The sequence below is a fragment of the Eleutherodactylus coqui genome, chromosome 6 (genome assembly GCF_035609145.1).
Source record: "Eleutherodactylus coqui strain aEleCoq1 chromosome 6, aEleCoq1.hap1, whole genome shotgun sequence".
NCBI classification, from domain to species: Eukaryota; Metazoa; Chordata; class Amphibia; order Anura; family Eleutherodactylidae; genus Eleutherodactylus; species Eleutherodactylus coqui.
In genome coordinates this window covers 114,383,912-114,396,107 of record NC_089842.1, presented here as the reverse complement: position 1 = coordinate 114,396,107, position 12,196 = coordinate 114,383,912, and the positions used below count along the sequence as shown (strand labels likewise).

The 12,196-nt window shown below is 48.8% G+C and overlaps 1 protein-coding gene across 1 annotated transcript in view; it reads left to right on the top strand.

The window, feature by feature from the left end:
• LOC136632484 (uncharacterized) overlaps positions 1 to 12,196 on the top strand; it is an 83,398-nt gene that overhangs the window by 40,298 nt on the left and 30,904 nt on the right. The window lies entirely within an intron of this gene.

Genomic DNA, 12,196 nt, shown 5'->3' with positions numbered 1-12,196 from the left:
GCAAAAAAAAAATGCAAATAATAAAGACAACAACATTTCAGAATTTTTATTAGCCTATAACCTACTCCGGTTCGAGATCCTACTATGTGAAAAATTTCATGTTAATTGAGTGTACAGTTTGTGCATAATGCTCGAACGAACCAGCAGCTCCAAAAAACAGCAGCCGTGTGTTTACAACTTTAATCCCTTTCACTATATTATATTAGTAAATGGCGCATTGCTCAACCAGAAACACTGGTACTTTAATTGCCTAATAATTACTAGTTGAATACCTAGTCAGTGATTAAACTGTTTTCTAGCCTTATTAGCTGGGATCCTAATGTCTATTTCAACAGCTAACCAAGAGTAGGCACCATTGACTAAAGGAATAAGTTACGCTGAATAGTGTCAACAAACTAAGGGCTCTTTCACACGGGCGGATATCGCCTGCATTTTTCATGGCTGGCCGTTATTCGCTACAATCTGATTCATTGGTTTCCAATGTATCGGATCCCATTGCCGTAGTCCCGCGGCGTAAAAGCACCCGGTCAGGCCAATATGAAGCTGGACACATTTACATTCGGCTGAAAAGATAGTTCTGGAACTATCTTCCCAGCCAGAATACGACGCCCACTGCATTGACTCCTATGGAAGCTAATGACAGCGGCCAGAGAAGGAAGATGGGAGGGAGTTTAGCAGTGTGACTGCTAAACTCCCTCACTTTCTCTCCTCCCCTCCAACTGTTTGCAATGGGAGAGGGCAGGACAGGTATGGTCCCACCCCGCCTCCTCCCATTGCTGGCTGTAGACAAGGGGTGAAGTGGGGGTGGCAGCTTAGCTCCAACCCCGTCCCACCCCCTCCCATTGCAAACAGACTGAGGGGAGGAGAGAGGAGATGATCAAGCGAGAGGGAGGGAATAGGCAACAGCATGGCGGCATCTACGTGTATGCATTAGGCCTATGCTGTCTGAACAGGTGCACAAACATTAGCTCGTGCACCCGGTCACACTTTTTTACGTCGCCGACAGGTGGATGTAAAAGGCCTACAGCCGTATGAAAGAGCCCTGCAGGAAGCTCATATTCAGGTAGGTTGCTGCAGTAGCAGGCTTGCTCACTTAAGGGTGATGGTAATCTCAATGCCATCAGGGCACTCCTATTTTTCGCAGCAACTGGCATCTCAATTATACCTGTTTGCATCATGGGTGGATAAGTCACATACATCTCTCTGTGTGTGTATATAAAGGCTCATTTACAGGCAAAGATAATCTTTTAAATGAGTAAAAGGTTGAAAGATTTTGTGATTTATTTGCATAAAGTCTTAATGGGCATTAATTTCCATTAACACTTTATTATCTTCATTTACATATAAAAGGGCCTCCACGAGCTGCTTGCAAAGTTCATCTTGTAATTAATCCCACACCCAGCTGTATTGTTTTTTCTCATGGCAGCCAACAAATTACAAAGTTATCTGGCCACTCCTGTGGAGATAACACTGTGTGGCCTATTGAGAGACACTTTGTCTCTCAATGTCTGAACAATGTATTTTAAGGTCATCTTAAAATCATCATTCAGATAAAAAGTACATGATGCCAGCATTTAGAAGTAATGATTAACACTAGAGATGAGCGAGCAGCAAAATGCTCGGGTACTCGTTGCTCGAGTCGAACTTTCCGCGATGCTCGAGGGTTCGTTTCGAGTAATGAACCCCATTGAAGTCAATGGGCCACTCGAGCATTTTTGTATATCACCAATGCTCCGCTAAGGTTTTCATTGGATAGGGTAGGCGAGGGGCAACATGCTGGGCTGCATTTCAGGTTCCCAGGTCCCAATATTAAGCCACAATAGCGGCAAGAGTGCCCCCCCCCTAACAATTTTTACTTCAGACAAACCCTCATTAGCAAGCCACACTTTAGCTAAGCACCACACTACCTCCAACTAAGCACAATCACTGCCTGCGGGACACACCACTGCCTCTTCTCCTGGGTTACATGCTGTCCAACCCTCCCGCACGACCCAGCGTCCACACCGCTCACAAAAGTGTCCCTGCTCAGCCTTCAGCTGCCCTCATGCCACACGCTGGCTGCATAGCCACACCACCCTCATGTCTATTTCTCAGTACATCTGCAATGAGGAGGAACCGGAGGCACACACTACAGAGGGTTGGCAGGGTCAGGCAGCGATCGCTTCTGTACAGCATCGTGGGCTATGAGAAATCCAATCCTGTGCCACCTCCGTTAGGAGCTGCAAACGTGGGCATAGCAATGGGGAATCCATGTGCCCACACAATATTCATTCTGTCACGGTGTCGCATAGCTCAATCGACACCGCAAGGGGAAAGCCATCTGCACTCTGCCCCCCTACCCAAGTCAGTCAGTGTCTTTGTGCCAGACAGGTCAAACACAGCGATGGGAACTAAGTGGGCACCAACAGCACAGGTGGGTCCTAGGCAACCCAAGACATGAATAAAAAATAAATCTGAGTGGCCAAACATGGCAGACTTGCACCGCGTCCGTGACATAGGCCTCGGCCACAGCTTCAGCAATCCTAGGCAGGAAGCGGACTTTCACTGCACCCAGGACATTGGCCTCTGCACAAACCCTCGGCAATCGTGGGCCAAGAGCAGGCTCCAATGCTAGCGTGGCTGTGCACGTCTCATTAGCACTGTATTGCTCCTGTAGTTTGTCCCAGTGCAATGCCCGGATAGCAGAGATAACGTCAGATGAAATACAGGTGGGCTTCGGCCCACACTGCAGGCCCCAGTCAGACTGGGGTTTTGTTATAAATACACACAGGCAGGTACAACTTCCCTATGGGAAGTCAGTGTGGACCCAGAGCATGGGTGGGTCCCAGGAAGCCACCGGCGGTACATAAATAAATCCCATTGCAGTGCCCAGGACAGCAGAGCTAACATCAGATAAAATACAGGTGGGCTTCGGCCCACACTGCATGCCCCAGACAGATTGGTTATATGTACCTTTACAGTAACCACGTTGGTGGGAAAGTGGTCGCGACTGTGGACCTAGTAGCGCGGTTTTATTTAGTTGCTTTTTGGAATGGGACCAGGATTAAGTGGGCCGTGGCGGGGGGGGGGGGGGGTGGGCTTTTCTTATTGTGTCCTTTAAGGTGAAATTTTTGGACTGCCTTCAGACGGACCACTGCAAAAGCATTTGCCAGGAATGTTTTCATTGTTGGAGGAGGGGGATGTTTTTGAGGCAGTACGTGTCCTGTCCACGTGTCCGTGGTTATATGCACCTTAACAGTAACCGCGTTGGTGGGAAATGGGCACGCCTGGGGACCTAGTAGCGCAGCCTCGCCGCCATCATGTCTTTGGGAAGCCTCCGTTTCCACACCCCTGTAACATAGCAGTAGCAGCAGTATAGGCAGAGCCCAGAATTAGTAACATTTCAGTGGTAGCAGTATAGACAGGCGCTAGCATCATTTCAGTTGCATCAGTAGAGACAGACCCCAGTAACATTTCATTGGCAGCAGTAGGAACAGGCCCCAGTAGCATTTCATTGACAGCAGTAGGGACAGGCCCCAGTAACATTTCAGTAGCATCAGTATAGTCAGACCCCAGTAACATTTCAGTGGCAGCAGTATGGACAGGCCCTAGTAACATTTCATTGGCAGCAGTAGAGACAGGCCCCAGTAACATTTCATTGGCAGCAGTAGGGACTGGCCCCAGTAACATTTCAGTAGCCACAGTATAGTCAGACTCCAGTAACATTTCAGTTCCAGCAGTGCAGAGAGACCCCAGTAACATTTCATTGGCAGCAGTGCAGACAGACCCCTGTAACATTTCAGTAGCAATAGTATAGACAGACCCCTGTAACATTTCAGTTCCAGCAGTGCAGACATACCCCAGTAACATTTCAGAAGCAACAGTATAGACAGACACCAGTAAAATTTCAGTTCCAGAAGTGCAGACAGACCCCAGTAACATTTCATTGGCAGCAGTAGGGACAGGCCCCAGTAGCATTTCATTGACAGCAGTAGGGACAGGCCCCAGTAACATTTCAGTAGCATCAGTATAGTCAGACCCCAGTAACATTTCAGTGGCAGCAGTATGGACAGGCCCCAGTAACATTTCATTGGCAGCAGTAGAGACAGGCCCCAGTAACATTTCATTGGCAGCAGTAGGGACTGGCCTCAGTAACATTTCAGTAGCCACAGTATAGTCAGACCCCAGTAACATTTCAGTTCCAGCAGTGCAGAGAGACCCCAGTAACATTTCAGTTGCTGCAGTGGAGACAGACCCCAGTAACATTTCATTGGCTGCAGTATTGACAGACCCCAGTAACTTTTCAGTTCCAGCAGTGCAGACAAACCCCAGTAACATTTCATTGGCAGCAGTAGGGACAGGCCCCAGTAACATTTCCGAAGCAGCAGTATAGGCAGAGGACAGCATTGGTAACATTACAGTAGTAACAGTATACAGAAACCAAGGTAACATTTCAGGAGCAGAAGTATCGGCAGACCGATGTTACATTTCTGTGGCAGAAGTATAGGCAGACCACTCTAGCATTATTGTGGCAGAATTATAGGTAGGCAGAACAGAGTTGCATTTCTGTAGCAAAAGTGTAGGACAGCCCCCCGTCACATTTCAGTAGCAACAGTATAGACAGACCCCTGTAACATTTCAGTTGTATGAGTAGGGACAGACCCCAGTAACATTACAGTAGTATCAGTTGCGACAGGCCCCAGTAACATTTCAGTTCCAGCACTGCAGACAGACCCCAGTAACATTTCAGTAGCAACAGAATAGACAGACCCCAATAAAATTTCAGTTCCAGAAGTGCAGACAGACCCCAGTAACATTATATTGGCAGCAGTAGGGACAGGCCCCAGTAACATTTCAGTAGCAAGAGTATAGTCGGACCCCAGTAACATTTCAGTAGCAACAGTATAGACAGACCCCTGTAACATTTTAGTTCCAGCAGTGCAGACAGGCCCCAGTAACATTTCAGTTCCAGCAGTGCAGACAGACCCCAGTCACATTTCATTGGCAGCAGTAGGGGCAGGCTCCAGTAATATTTCATTTGCAGCAGTATTGACAGACCCCAGTAACTTTTCAGTTCCAGCAGTGCAGACAGACCCCAGTAACATTTCATTGGCAGCAGTAGGGACAGGCCCCAGTAACATTTCCGAAGCAGCAGTATAGGCAGAGGAGAGCATTGGTAACATTACAGTAGTAACAGTATACAGAAACCAAGGTAACATTTCAGGAGCAGAAGTATCGGCAGACCGATGTTATATTTCTGTGGCAGAAGTATAGGCAGACCACTCTAGCATTATTGTGGCAGAATTTTAGGTAGGCAGAACAGAGTTGCATTTCTGTTGCAAAAGTGTAGGCCAACCCCAGACACATTGGTGTACTATGAGTGCAGGCGAAGCCCATAAAAATTACTTGGATTACATTGTAGGTGAGGGCCCAAAAAATTTGGTGTACCGACAGTACAAATGTACCCCTGAAAAATTGCCCATGCCCAACCCAGAGGGCAGGTCAAACCCATTAACCGCTTAGCTTACTGTGGCTTAATTTGTAACTAGGCCTGGAGGTAGCCCAGTTTAAATAAAAATTGGTTCAGGTCACGTGGAAGTTTCAATGCTTTAATCTATATATATAAAATTGAATGTATGCGTGTCTGTGTGTCTGTCTGTGTGTCTGTTTGTCCTTTATGCGCTACTACACCATTCATATGATCGCCGTGAAACTTTGGGAAGTTGTTGAATACACTCCTGGGAAGATTTTAGGCATAGTACATCTATCCTATGATAAATGGCGATGTAGAAAGGAAGAACCAGGCAGCATTCATTAAAATCCTCTTCTTTATTGAATAACCATGAGGAAGCAAGCAGCCACGTATCGACCCTGTGCTCGGGTCTTTATCAAGCTTGATAAAGACCCGAGCACAGGGTCGATACGTGGCTGCTTGCTTCCTCATGGTTATTCAATAAAGAAGAGGATTTTAATGAATGCTGCCTGGTTCTTCCTTTCTACATTGCTGACCAACGGTGGACCCAGGGAGTCGGGACCCTAACTGGGCTATTGCATAGTGCCTTGCACCAGCGGTGTGGCTGAATCTTTGGAGTGCTGCTGTGTTTCTTTTTTCTTCCTATGATAAATGGCGCACGTGCGAGCGTCATTGAAGGTTACACCCCCCTCACGTAGATCAGTCGATTTCCATCATTGCCACTAATTCTCTCACTTCCCGATGTCGTAGAAACATGAAATTTGGCATGAGCATTGATTATGTCATAAATAGGAAAAAGGAATGGGTCCCAACTCGATTATTCAATTCTAAGCGCCAAAGAATTAGCATCCAAATTTTACGTACGGAATTTAATTTTCTCGCTACCCAATATCATAGAAACTTGACATTTGGCACGAGCATTGATTATGTCATAAATAGGAAAAGGTAATAGGTCCCAACTCGATTATTCAATTCTAAGTGCAAAAGAATTAGCGTCCGAATTTTGCGTACAGAATCTAATTCTCTCACTTCCCAATGTAATAGAAACTTGAAATTTGGCACAAGCATTGATTATGTCATAAATAGGAAAAGTTAATAGGTCCCAACTCGATTATCCAATTCTAAGCGCAAAAGAATTAGCATCCAAATTTTGTAATTTGGCATGAGCATTGATTATGTCATAAATAGGAAAAGTTAATGGGTTCCAACTCGATTATTCAATTCTAAGCGCAAAAGAATTAGCGTCCGAATTTAACGTATGGAATCTAATTCTCTCACTTCCTGATGTCATCTACATATATAAAAATGAATGTATGTCTGTCTGTCCTTTATGCATTACTACACCATTCATCCAATCACCATGAAACTTTGGAAAGTTGTTGAGTACACTCCTGGGAAGATTACTGGCATAATACAGCTATCCTACGATAGGTGGCGTGCGTGCGAGCGTCGTCGACAGTTATGCCCCCCAGATGATTCCCCCAGCTGCACTAAACACCCTCTCTGACAAGACACTAGCCGCAGGGCAAGCAAGCACCTCCAGGGCATGCAGCGCGAGTTCGTGCCACGTGTCCAGCTTTGACACCCAGTAGTTGTACGGAGCAGAGGCGTCATGGAGGATGGTGGTACGGTCGGCTACATACTCCCTCACCATCCTTTTACAGTGCTCCCTCCGACTCAGCCTTGACTGGGGAGTGGTGACACAGTCTTGCTGGGGAGCCATAAAGCTGGCAAAGGCCTTGGAGAGTGTTCCCCTGCCTGCGCTGAACATGCTGCCTGATCTCCACGCCTCCCCTGCTACTTGGCCCTCGGAACTGCCCCGTCTGCCACTAGCGCTGACGGATGGAAAGTTTACCATCAGTTTGTCCCCCAGGGCCCTGTGGTATTGCATCACTCTCGAACCTCTTTCCTCTTCGGGAATGAGAGTGGAAAGGTTCTCCTTATATCGTGGGTTGAGCAGTGTGTACACCCAGTAATCCGTAGTGGCCAGAATGCGTCTAACGCAAGGGTCACGAGAAAAGCAGCCTAACATGAAGTCAGCCATGAGTGCCAGGGTACCTGTATGCAACACATGGCTGTCCTCACTAGGACGATCACTTTCAGGATCCTCCTCCTCCTCCACAGGCCATACACGCTGAATGGATGAGAGGCAAGCAGCATGGGAACCCTCTGCAGTGAGCCCAGCTGTCTCTTCCCCCTCCACCTCTTCAGGCTCCTCCTCCTCCTCCACGCGCTGAGATATAGACATGAGGGTGCTCTGACTATCCAGCGACATACTGTCTTCCCTTGCCTCCGTTTCCGCCCGCAAAGCATCAGCCTTTATGCTTTGCAGGGAACTTCTCAACAGGCATAGCAGGGGAATGGTGACGCTAATGATTGCAGCATCGCCGCTCACCATCTGGGTAGACTCCTGAAAGTTTCCAAGGACCTGGCAGATATCTGCCATCCAGGCCCACTCCTCTTTAAAGAATTGAGGAGGCTGACTCCCACTACGCCGCCCATGTTGGAGTCGGTATTCCACTATAGCTCTACGCTGCTCCTCATACAGCCGGGACAACATGTGGAGTGTAGAGTTTCACAGTGTGGGCACATCGCAAAGCAGTCGGTGCACTGGCAGGTTAAACCGATGTTGCAGGGTCCGCAGGGTGTCAGCGTCCGTGTTGGACTTGCGGAAATGTGCGCTGACCCGGCGCACCGTGCCGAGGAGGTCTGACAAATGTGGTTAGCCTTTCAGAAAGTGCTGAACCACCAAATTAAAGACGTGGGCCAGGCATGGCATGTGCGTGAGGCTGCCGAGCTGCAGAGCCGCCACCAGGTTACGGCCGTTGTCACACACGACTATGCCCGGTTGGAGGCTGAGCGGCGAAAGCCAGCGGTCGGTCTGCTCTGTCAGACCATGCAACAGTTCTCTTCTCTCCTAAGCTGAGTAGTTTCAGCATTTCAGCACGGCCTGCTGACACTTGCCCACCGCTGTGCTGCCGCGCCGCGCCACACCGACTGCTGGCGAAGTGCTGCTGCTGACACATCTGGATTGCGAGGCAGAGGTTGCGTAGGAGGAGGAGGAGGAGGAGGAGGGAGGTTTAGTGGAGGTGGCATACACCGCCGCAGATACTAGCACCGACCTGGGGCCCGCAATTCTGGCGGTGGGTAGGACGTGAGCGGTCCCAGGCTCTGACTCGGTCCCAGCCTCCACTAAATTCACCCAATATGCCGTCGGGGAGATATAGTGGCCCTGCCCACCTCTGCTTGTCCACGTGTCCGTTATTAAGTGGACCTTGGCAGTAACCGCGTTGATGAGTGTGCGTACAATGTTGCGTGAGACGTGGTCGTGCAAGGCTGGGACGGCACACCGTGAAAAATAGTGGCGACTGGGGACAGAGTCGTGTAGGGCCGCCGCCATCATATTTTGGAAAGCCTCAGTTTCCACAGGACTGTGCGGGGCTATTTGGGTGCGTGGCGGCGTATTTGCGCTTTCACTCCAACGATTCTCGTGACAGTTGGATGCTGCGCTGCGAGACCTTGCTGGATGGGGGCAAAGACAGCGGAGGTGAGGGTGTGGGTCCAGGCTAGGAGAGGCTCATGCCTGTTTCATGAAAGGTGGGTTGGATCTCAGTGTCAGGTTGGGGCCCAGGGGGAGAGACAGTGGCGGAACTCGGAGGCGGTGAACGGCCTTCGTCCCACCTTGTGGGGTGCTTGGCCATTATATATCTGCGCATGCTGGTGGTGGTGAGGCTGGTGGTGGTGGCTCCCCGGCTGATCTTGGCGCGACAAAGGTTGCACACCACTGTTCGCCGGTCGTGAAAAACTGCCAGACCTTTGAGCACCTTGGCCTCTGCACGGTGGCTTGGCGCGAGGAGGTGCTTTGAGAAACAGCTGGTGGATTATTCGCTCTGGCCCTGCCTCTACCCCTGGCCACTCCACTGCCTCTTCCAACCTGTCCAATGGCTGCAATTGCCTCCCCCTCTGAAGACCTGTCCTCAGTTGACTTATCACACCAGGTGGGGTCAGTCACTTCATCGTCCAGCGGCTCTTCCTCCGAATCCTCTGTGCGCTCCTCCCTCGGACAAACTGCCCTTACTACTGCCTCACTGATAGACAACTGTGTCTCATCGCCATCGTCCTCCTCACCCACTGAAAGCTCTTGAGACATTTGCCGGAAGTCCCCAGCCTCATCCCCCGGACTCCGGGAACTTTCCAAAGGTTGGGCATCGGTCACGACAAACTCCTCCGGTGGGAGAGGAACCATTGTTGCCCAATCTGGGCAGGGGCCCGAGAACAGTTCCTGGGAGTCTGCCTGCTCCTCAGAATGTGTCATTTTCATGGAGTGAGGGGGCTGGGAGGAAGGAAGAGCAGCAGCCAGAGGAATCAGATTTGTAGCAGTGGACGGCCTAGAGGACTGGGTGGTCGATAGATTGCTGGATGCACTTTCTGCCATTCACGACAGGACCTGCTCCCACTGCTCAGTTTTTAATAAAGGTCTACTGTGTGGACCCAAAAATTGTGATATAAAGCTGAGGACGCCAGAAACGTGCCTCTCTCCTAATCCCGCAGCTGCCGGCTGCGATTCACCTGGACCAGGAACTGGACACCCTCACGTGGAACTGCGCGTCCTCGACCGCGTCCACGTCCTCTACCCCTACCCCTCAGCATGGTGAATCAAGAATCGAGCAGACACTTAGCGGTGTAAAAATGTTTGTGAGTTATTGCCGTGCAGTTGGTGGCAAAATGAAGCCAGAGATAAATTATAAGGAAGTATGCACGCAGGACTAGCTGTGCAATATGCAATTGTGATTCACCTGAAGTCCCACAGGCCACGCAGTGTGATAGACATGATGATTAGTTAGTATAAAATGTCTATTGATTTGTATAAACCAAATGTATTATGCTATTGTAATGACTTTTTAACTTAGTGGAGGTTAAAGGCCACACAATCTCATCATGGTATTTGTTGGACAATGGCATGGTGAAAGATGTGTGGTGTAATGTTAGCTGAGTACATAAGTTTCACAAACAGCCTCTAAGAGTTAAAGGTCATAGTGTTATATGTATACTCGTCCAATACTGAGTGTTTTCCTAGCCCTCTTCCACCCCCCCACACAGACACTATTTAAACAATGAGTTGCCACGTACACAAACATTGCTTAAGGTTGCCTGCATGCTAAGAAGACAAAGTCCAAGCTACATCGGGCTTGAGGAAGGGTGGGCAGAGAGGCGGGAGATTCTATATGATCCGACAAATGAGAATCTTATATGTTACTGATGTGATCTGTTGCACGCTCATTAAAGGGCAGGTGTCATGTGTTAGAATAAAAAGCCTGAACCTCTACACATTGTAGAGACTCTCCCGGTTTAGACCAGCATTTGTGTCTGATCTGGTCGATGATGTGTGCACACTATACAATTTGGAAGCTACAAAATACCCCGAAACCTGCTGGAGAAAACCATAATCCAGCTCAGCAGTAATATGCACTGGGTTACAGGCAGCCGTAAAAAGAATTTCTTTTTAAAAATTTTTTTTTTCCAATGCAATGCAGGCTATGGAGCGTGTAATGGACTTTGCCTCTATGGGTGTATACCACCATACACTGTGTCGGCAGCTGACTGGTAACACAGAGCGGTGAAAAAAATTTGTGCTTTTTGGCGTGCACTTGGAGGCAGACAGCACTTACGTTACACTAACTGCAGCCAGCAAAAAATGTAACTGAAGGCTGGACGCAGGCCTTGCTGTGCACTATGCAGTTCAGATGCACCTCAAGTCCCACAGGCCACGCAGTAATATGCACTGGATTACAAGCAGCCGTAAAAAGGATTTCTTTTTAAAAAAAATTTTTTTCCAATGCAATGCAGGCTATGGAGCGTGTTATGGACTTTGCCTCTATGGGTGTATGCCACCATACACTGTGATGGCAGCTGACAGGTAACACAGAGCGGAGAAAAAAATTAGTGCTTTCTTGGCGTGCACTTGGAGGCAGACAGCGCTTACGTTACACTAACTGCACCCAGCAAAAAATGTAACTGAAGGCTGAATGCAGGCCTTGCTGTGCAATGCTGAGGTTCTACAACTCCCAGCAACCACGGAGTTGAATGCACAGCTAGCCCTAAGAAGGACCATTGAGATTGCTGTAGACAGGATTCCACACTACCACTGTCCCTGCCTCACCAATACTTCCCCAATACTACGTAGTACAGACTGCAGCCTGAGAACGCTATAGCTGTAATAGGGCTGCACGCCCGATATACAACAACAAAAAAAAGTGCAAAACTGCTCCAAGCACCCACAACAGTAGTGCACTAGGTGAGCTATGGCCCTAAGAAGGACCGTTGGGGTTTTTGTAGATGCTAACACTCTCCCTAAACCAGCAACAGCAGCAGCACTCTCCCTAATCTCTGCCAGCGTGTGTCTGAGGTGAGCGGGACTGATTTAAATACTCGGGGGTCACTTGATCTCTCCAGCCACTCACTGCAGGGGGGTGGGATAGGGCTGGAACGTCACAGGAGGAAGTTGTAATGCCTTCCCTGCATTTCTATTGGCCAGAAAATGGCGCAAATCTTTCAGGGAAGGAAATGGAATTGACTGAAACACCGCGTGGTGCTCGTCTCGAGTAACGAGCATCTCGAACACTCTAATGCTCGAACGAGCATCAAGCTCGGATGAGTGCGCTCGCTCATCTCTAGAATTAACCACTTTTTTAACTTGGAGTTGCACTTGATACATTTTTAAAAACTCTTTCATTTGTTACCATA